The sequence below is a fragment of the Thermobia domestica genome, chromosome 11 (genome assembly GCF_964235325.1).
Source record: "Thermobia domestica chromosome 11, izTheDome1.hap1.1, whole genome shotgun sequence".
Taxonomy (NCBI): domain Eukaryota; kingdom Metazoa; phylum Arthropoda; class Insecta; order Zygentoma; family Lepismatidae; genus Thermobia; species Thermobia domestica.
In genome coordinates, this window is record NC_137464.1 from 62,071,200 (window position 1) to 62,081,219 (window position 10,020).

The window sequence follows — 10,020 nt, forward strand, 5'->3', positions numbered from 1 at the left end:
TATATATATATATATATATATATAGTTAGAGGTATGGGAACATGTGAAAGGGCACCTTAAGAGAGTGAAGTGCGCGCTTACCATTATTGCAAACTTCGCAGGGTTGTCGCGCCCTCCCTCGCCTCGTTTAACGTTACGTGAAATACCGTAGCATAAGATCGCGTGAACTCCTGCGCAATAACCAAAAATGGGCTCCTTTCTTTCTTTTTCTTGCTTTGTTAGTAACCTAAGCCGTAACACTCACAGTCCCTGCCTCAAGCCACACTCACTATCGTTCTTGATGAATGATGATCGTAAATTTAAAACAAATCCCATTTGTGGAATATATTTCTCGTATTTTTTCTCAATTTCGCGTATTTTTTGTCATTTTTCGTTCAGGGCGGCTTCTGCCCCTAACCCATATGATATAGGGTTGGTTTATTATTCACCACCTTTTGACACCCGTATCCCGGACTGGCAGCTGGCAGCTGTGAATTAATTGACACAAATATCACAACCCGTACTGTGAATTAATTGACAATATTTTCTATTAAAAATAATCATTGCCAGTCACAGAATAACGGACCTCTCACGCACCGCTAGCTAATGTTACAATTTTTGTGTTCCTTATACACGTTATATTCATTTTTTGACTTTTGTTTACACATCATCCTATAAATAATATACAATTCATGTTTAAATTGAAGGCATTTAACACTATTTACAATATATACATGCTATTATTCATAATCAATTGTCTTCATCTTCATACTTGGTTTTTGCGTTGTGACATGAGAGACCATTACCATGTTCGCACATAGCTGAACAATTCATATCTGACAATACTTACAATAATTCCCACGATAATTTTGTAAGAACACGACACTAAACACATAAATCATCTGGTGCAAGAAACTTCGAAGAGGTAACTGGTTTAAATACTTATCTCCTTCCTCCATTTCCTCTTACAGACTTTAGCTTCCATGGCACTTCAGTAGCCATTCAGTAGCTGACAAATTAGCTCCTAACCATGTTTGTACTTGCAAATAAACAATTAGTAATTGCTGTTGACATGCTTCTGTTGTTGGAGATAGTTTAACCAAATCGAAATTCGATCTCAAATTTGACTTTCTTGTGAGCATAGTGAATTTGAAGTATCGGGTTTTATTCAAGTTTCAGTATCTGTTCAGTCTTCCAATACAAAACGCTTCCCACTTCTTAGCAATTCTTCTTTGGAAATATTGTCCTCGAAAAACGCCAAAGCTTGCTTCTTAGCGTCAGACGAGGGTTTCAACATTTCTACTGCTTTTACTTTTTCTAAAACATAAAAGCAAGACGTAGTGTCGCAGCCAGCACTGCCTGGGTAAATAAGAGACTTGTTCTGACTTGTTTTGTTCAACGAACATTTGAATGTTATAAAATACGTTGGTTCGATACTTATCGCCTATTTGTTCACAAAAATACATATTATTTTTCTTCTTCCTCAGGAGTAACAGCCACTAAAAGAACCAATAAATCCGTATCGGAACCTACAACAACGATAATGGAACACTGATTTAGTTTTTGTATGGTAGCTTCCACTATATGGGCATCAGCACCTTCTTCTGCCATGTAGACTGATATACCCCTTTTGTCCAGTTCTGATGCTACTGCTTGCAACAGTTTTTCTTTTTTCCTTATTTCCTAAAAAGTTTTCTTTGGCTGTTAAACATTTTATGTTATCCTCAAAGTTTATTTTGCATGAAGTTTTATTTGCAGCTCATCTGTTTTGTTCCTCGTGTTTAATGGTCGAATGCTCCGAATATTCATAAAAAATTATAGCAGCATTTTCCCCTAAGTTAGATATTACATAGTCACAATAACTTTTAACTATTTATCCATATATGGAATCACTCAGCCATCTCACACAACGAATCAGAAAACCCTCCATCGACTACAAATATCGCATCAATAACATCAATATCTTCTTGTAAACCACCTTGGAATATCTTCAGCAATGAGGATTTCGTGCCTTTACGGACTGAAACATCATCAAAAAGAGACGGTGCTAGTTCATATAATAGATATTCTTTAAATATGTTTGAATTGTTACAAACACACAATATTCTGTTCAGGGTTGATTATCACTTCCTTTGACCATACTTTCACTTCTTTTGGTTTAGCTTGACTTTTCACCATGTCTCTTCTATGAAGCTGTAAATCGCTAAAAAAATTTTGTCTTTTATTATTTTTTCCATCGCTGCGATTCCTTTTTCATAATCCTCATCACAGTTGACAGAATCATCAGACACACATTCAGATGATAACGAAAGGAGTTCTCCAGATAACTTAGTGAACGGATTGTGTTCTGTAAGCCACGCAATGAACTTTTCCAAATCTGAATGGTCTCTTTTTCTTGTTTCTCTAATTTCCACTTGTTGTCCAGTAAATGTTATAGCAGTTCCCAAAAACTCTTCAATGTTTTTCTAAAGGGATTCAAAAACTGACAGTGAATTTCATCGGCGGTTTTTCAGTCCTCTTGAGACATCTCTCGCGCACGCCTTGCAAAGCTTTGAAAACTGCATTTTTAAACCTGCAGTTTAGATGTAAAAAAACTAATTGGTACATTTATTTTTGTGAAATATACTATGTAAAAAGAATTTGAAGATCGGATTAATAATAACGAAGATATGAGCGATAATCGAAAACCTTGCAAATCGAATGTTAAAGGGGGTGGAGGGGAAAGCACAAGGGGGTGGGGTGGGGACTTTTGGGAAAATGTATCTCTAGTTGGGTCCTAACAACTGGCAAAAATTCAGCTTGTCTCGAATTTTCCCCGAAAATCATGGATTTTTTCCTTTCATTTCCTGGGCTATAGGTGCCGACTGGCTGAAAGCTGATAGACGAGCCACAGTGCGTCAAATCACGGAGAGGTTCAATGAGAACAACAACGCCGTGTTAGCAGCCACACAGTCCACAACCACCTACTCGTTATAGAGTACGGAAGCCATCGAACAACGCAAGTACCCCTTCTAATCGCACAGCACAGAAAACAGCTTCTAGCATGGGGAAAGGAACACCGCCATTGGACCGTGGAAGTGTGTAAAAAGGTTGCCTCAACAGATGAGCCACGTTTCACATTGGACATGTCGATGGACGGATACGGGTGTGTCGCCAACCGTAGGAAGCAGTGGATTCATCATGCCAGCAGGGAATTGTGCAGGATGGTGGTAGTAGTATTCTCATCTGGGGCAGGTTTACCTGGACTGAAATGGGTCCCATAACACGTATGTCACGGTTACTCACAGGTAAACGCTACCGCGATCTTCTGTTAGACCACATCCTGTAATTTTCTCGGCCGCAACATCCGGATGGTGACCTCATCAATGCGCCGGCCCACCGCTCTAGAATGGCAGCAGACTGGTTTGATGAGCACTACTCTGATTTGGCAATACTTCCGTGGCCATTATGATCACAGGACCTCAATTCCATCGAATACATCTGAGATGCCAAGAAACGACGCCGTCGGACTGTGGACCCTCTTCCGACCAACCTGCGGTCTCTATGGGAGACTTTGCAGCAGATATGGATTGAGATGCCACCACAACACTTCAGGCGCCTCTTGGAATCCACGCCGCGGCGGGTAGCCATCTTTATCAGAGCGAAAAGTAGTGCTACAGGGTATTAGGTAGGTGTCTCTAGTTCAACTGGAGATCAGTGTATATTTTTAGTTCTGCTTTTCTTTCACATAATTGTGAGGATAACTTCTTAGTGGTATAATGCTCTATTCTGGCTGGAAGCGTCGCATTTTAATCTTGGGTCATGTGTGTGCTAGTTGATGACATTATTCACGCAGCTTCCCTCGTTTCCTTCCACTTTCTCTTTATATTTTTTAAAATCAAACTATTCACTCGCATCTATCAACTAAAAATACAATACGAACAAAGATAGTTAGCAAGCGTATCATTCTCATATCAATATTGCAATAAATATACAGTAAATATATGCCGTTTGCTGTTAAAGGTAGCTTTAGATTCTTTCCACCTTGGAACTTCTATCCGGTGTTATCTCACAATAAAGATACCTAAAAGCTGAACACATTCTGTAACTTCTCTCCACCAATAAAATATCTTTCCTTTATTTTGTTCTTTCTTTCTACCAATACTTTTGTCTAAGTGCGATTGATCTTCATTTTGTACTTTTGCAGTCCTTGATCCATCATATTAAGCACTGCTTTCAGCTGTTCTTCATCTTCTGCTAGCACAACTATATCATCAGCAAATCTACGGAAGTTTACTTTCTCACGATGTACCATCACTCTTTTATTATTTTTCATTTTCTGTCGCAATTCGTCTATACCATGTTGAATATGTATTCGCCACATCTTTTCACAACGGTTTCATCTCTATTTAACCGTTGCATTACCCTCCTGTTCCTATAATTTACAGAGCCTTTTCGCGCATTGTAAACACTATTTTCTAATCAACTCTGTGAAATGCCTTTTGCAGTTCAACAAAGACAAGTGCCTTTACCTTCCGTATCCTCTTCCGAAGATTAAATCCAACCCCAATATTGCTTCGCACGTCCCTCTGCTTCTGAATCTAAATTGTTCATCTGTATGTATTCCACCTTTCCTTCGATCCTCCGTAGAACGATTGCGATTAGTATTTTCGACACACGAGTTATATATTGCTCACATTTAATGGCCGACGCTTTTTTTTTTTTTTTTTTTTTTTTTTGGCTAAAGGTAAAGTAACACGTTTCTAAGTCATCCAGAAGTTGTGCTACCTCATACATCCTTTGCACAAGGGGAAACAGTTGATTAAATGTTTGACAACCTGAGGCCTTGGTAAATTATGCGGAACATTATGAACAGAATTTTCTTATATATTGTTTCCATTGAATAAATTATGTAGTACAGAGTACCTTCTGTGAATCACTTCAGTCAGAAATGATTTTTCTTTCTATAATACATTCATTCAGTATTGAATTAGATATATTGCAAAGAAGATGCAGGTTACCCTGAGGGACGCTCTTAAATTTATCTTTCATCCTCGTTTTTCTTTCAACGATTCTTAACTTTCCCCAGCGCCTTTCAATTATAATCTGCATTAGTTCTTTGACCCTTCTGATGAGATTTTGTATTTGGAACCAAATTCTGCCCTTACTTTACGATTATTAAAAAAAGTAGATGTTATAATTGATGATCAGAAAGCAAGCGATTGTTTATTTAGGTTCCTGTTATTTCTATTTCTTTCTTATTACAAATGTAAATATTCTAAATATTTGGCGTACTAAATCTATTTGTTATCAATTTTCAGATCACTCAGGGGTATGCAGCATTGATTTTATGGTATGTCGCTTTGATTAAATGGGGTGGTTGGATCAATGGGTGAATGGGAATAGTGTACCATCAATCTTCAGAGACTTCAAAGGGTCAAAGGTGAAGATTGATGGTGGCTGGATTGACAGACAGGGGAACAGGCAGTGGAAGGAGGGCGTTTGGGCCGCTGGGCAGACGGTTGGATGTAGTTACGTATTTTTTTTTTAAATCTGCGTTTTACATATTGATCTTTTTTTTTCTTGGGTGGCATTGGATTGGGTGCGCGGGATGTCTTACAGAGGCAATGCCACTAAAGTCTAGAGACATCCCAATTACGAGGCAGACCGGTATTACTCTGACACACACACATCTACACATAGACATATACACGTACGACACCACTTCCATGTACGCATACACATGTACATACGTATAAATATATTAAACTACACGTACCTCATCTTTATCAATAACACTCCCAGCCCTAAATATATACACATATATTAGAGTAGTCCTTATTTTTAAACTTCTCAGTTTCTTTTAGTCTCACCCTCTAAAATGGTTCCATGTCAGACCAAAGTAACCCGTGAGAAAACTTGACTTATTTGAATAATACACAGCAAAAATGAGGGTGTTTAACAGCTCAATTTGTCTGCCACTGTTAAAGTGTTATTTCAATATCAACACCTTCGCCTTCCTAATCTTTAAATATCTAAGAACTGACAGTGAGAGTGTATATTAGTTATTATTTTTGCTATATGCAAAGCTTTACGTGGTATATTCGACATTTATAGCAATAAACGAACAACACATGATATTTCCTGATGACGTTCACAACGTATGGTGTCGGAAAATTCACGTTCACTAGTAGAGGAAATATCATACGTTTTTCGTTTATTGCTATGTCAAATATACTGCTTAAAACTTTGCATATAGCAAAAATAACAACTAATATACACACTTACTGTCAGTTCTTAGATATTTAAAGAGTAGGAAGTCGATTGTGTTGGTGTTGAAATAACACCTTAACAGTGGTAGACAGATTGAGTCGTTTTAACACCATCATTGTTTGCAGTGTACTGTATGGTGTCCAAAGCGACCGCGAGTTTCAAATGCATTTACTATATACAATATGAAGAAAATGTACCTTGTAAGCTTAGACAATAGCAAGTTAATAAACAGATATTGCCATAGTGGACAACATAAACGCACAAATTCCCTCCCTCTCTTTCCTGCCGACCAAACCCTCTAGCACATCCCTCCCAACATTTGTAACACCATCTCATTTGTTTTCCGCTATACCAGTTAATTCTCTCAATTCTTCTCCATATCCACATTTCGAAAGCATCCTGTTGTTTTCATCACTTTTGGGCACTGTCCATGTTTCTGACCTATCCAGTACAATATTCCACACGAAGCACTTTTTGAGTTATTTTCTCAATTCTTTATTCAAGGTCTTACAAAATAGTATTTTCGTTCTTTTAAAGGCATTTTCCGTCATTCCTTCCTTCCTTTTATTTCACCTTCACACTTCGTGCCACCACTAATAGTGCTACATAGATATCGAAAACTAGATACCTGTTCTATTTTCCCCCTCCTACTTCTATATTTGCCACCGACCGCTTCGTTCCAATCACCATGACTTTTGTCTTTCTGACATTTATTTTCATCCCATATTCTAAACAGCCCTTCCTCAAGTTCTATACATTTTATTGATTTCTTCAGAGTCCGCCACATGTGTAATATCATCTGCAAGCCCTATAGACCTAATCATGATACCTTCTACTGAAATGCCTTCTTGATTATGTAGGCTCTTTTTCACTATCTCTTCTAGATAGATATTAAATATTGTTGGCGAGAAACGTCATCCCTATCGGATTCTCCTTCTAATTACACTCTCCTCTGTCATTTCGTCCCCTGTTCTAACACTCACTTTTGGGTTTATTTATAAGTTTCTTCTAAGTCTTAAATCTTTCCATTCTAACCTTTCTTCAGAACGTCTAAAAACAATTTCCAACTCACGCGACCGAAATTCTTTTCTAAATCAACAAATACCACACTGTCACCGATCGCCCTTAATAATCCAATTGCATCTCTTGTGCCCTTAACTCTCCTGAACCCGAACTGTTCCTCCTCAACATTTTCATTTGATCTTCCATACAACCTTCTCTTCAGAGTTCGAAGTAAATTTTTTTGCGGCACGACATCGATTACTTAGCTATCGATATCATGATCGTCTTCAGGAAGTCTATTGGCAACTCTCCTGTTTCACATACTTCATTGGATAGTCGAAACAAATTTTCTTTCCCTTTCTCCCGCGTTTTTAATAAGCTCGATTGGTATATTATCTATCCCAGTTGCCTTTCCATTCTTATTCTCAGATATAACCTGTTCAAACACATCATAGAGAATAGTAAACCCCTTTACCATCTGATCTAAAACAAAATAATAATAATAATAATAATAATAATAATAATAATAATAATAATAATAATAATAATAATAATAATAATAATAATAATAATAATAATAATAATAATAATAAAATTCAGCCGCTAGAATCTGTTTTAACTTTACTAATCTTAAACCAATAAGCTTATGCAGTAGAAAGTCATCTGGAAAAATTGCCAAAACATATATTAATAAATAGGACAAAATGATATTTAACTTAATAAATTTTCTGTGTCGGAGTAATGAGATGGTTCGTACATTAATTTTTAAAATAATAACTATTAAACGACTAGGGATAAATTTGAAATAACGTGAAGTAAGTTTGTGGTGAAATGCTATCCCAAAACGGTATGTCACACGACCTTCTTTCTATTAAAATATTTGGACCTGAATTCAAGATGGTGGACTTCAACATGGCTGCAGTAATGGTACTATACAATAAAACACGCGGTTCTGTCTATATTACCCTTGCTAATATATGGTGTCATCTCTCTAACCGTCCAAACTTACAAAGTGCCAGTGCAATTATCTCATGTTTTATACTGTAAGTACATTCGAACCTTGAGTTCCCCTGGGGCACCATTTAACATTATTCTTTTTTTTTTTTTTAGTGTATCTGTGGATTACTTTGGTCTGCTGTCATACAATTTTACGGGGTGAAAGTCAAAGAAAATCGGAAGTCTAAAAATAGAAACTACCCTAACACACACACACACACACACACATATATATATATATATATATGAAATGAAATGAAATTTTGAGTTTTACGTCCCACGGTTATGCCGGTTAGGCTAAAGGAGACGGTGATAATGAGTAATGAATGAAATGGTGGAATGAAGAAAGTGGGAGGAAACGGGAGAACCCCGAGAAAACCCACGCACACGGTGTTTGTCCACCACAAAGTTCACTTGGCGGGAGCAGGGTTTGAACCCGAGACCCCTAGCACCAGAGGTGAACGCTCTACCACTGAGCCTCCGCGGCCCCACACACACACACATATATATATATATATATATATATATATATATATATATATATATATATAGTATGGCGCTAAATTCGTTGTACAAAAGCAGAAGAGTGATTCCTGAGAGTAAACAAACAAAATAATTCAAATAAACCCCACCGTTTACGTGTTATAGGCTGCCGAAAACATGAAAAAATGAATTCTAAAGGTCCATAGCTCCAAAACTATGGGATCTACTATAGTCGGGTCAAGACTTCACTTAGGAACTAGTATGTGCTCTGTCCAAAAATACATGTTTTAGAATCCTAAGGTACTCACGCAACAATTTTTATGGAGGTAGTTGGAGAGTACTTTATATCATAGGTCCGTAGTCAAACTCCCTCTATAAAAATTGTTATGGAAGCACCTCAGGATTCTGAAACACGTATTTTTGGATAGGGCACATACTAGTTCTTAAGTGAAGTCTTGACCCGGCTACGGTAGGTCCCATAGTTTTGGAGCTATGGACCTTTAGAATTCATTTTTTCATGTTTTTGGCAGCCTATAACACGTAAACGATGGTGGGGTTTTCGCCCTATGTTTATTGGAACTTTTTCGTTTGCTTTACTCTCAGGAATCACTCGTCTGCTTTTGTACAACGAATTTAGCGCCATACTGTATATATATACGCGGTGTCTCTGTGGTAGAGCCCTTACCTGTGGTTCATGGTGTCCTGGTTCGATCCCAGCAAAGTAAGTTTGTGTGGAAAACGTCATGTTGGTGGGTTTTCTCTGGGTATTCTCGTTTCCTACCACTTTCTCATTCCACCAATACTTCCATTATCATTCACTTATCTTAATCATCGTCTCCCTTAGCTTCAAAGGACATAACAGTGGGGCGTTAACCTGAAATTTCTATGGTAAATCTACTCCTGCTAGACACTTACGGTTTGTAGAGTATTTGTGTTGCCAGTTTAAAGTTCTCCATCTGTAATATATATATATATATATATATATAAAATTTATTGTTTACACTTGATGGCGAACACTGTTTTGCATCATAATACAGTAACACACTTTTTATAACACAGAGTACATTCTGTGAGCCACTTCAGCCAGAAATAAGTATTCTGTATTGAATATATTCATTCAGTACTGAATTTAAACATAGAAAAGAATAGAATAAAATATTTTATTGTCGTTAAACCTTACAAGCAATAGACAACGTCCAGTTGGTATATAAATATAAGTAAGGTTATTTATCAGTAAAAATAATCAACCATAATATACAAAATTCAGTGATGGTTAATGTAATAATAAAATATAGTAAACTTATTATT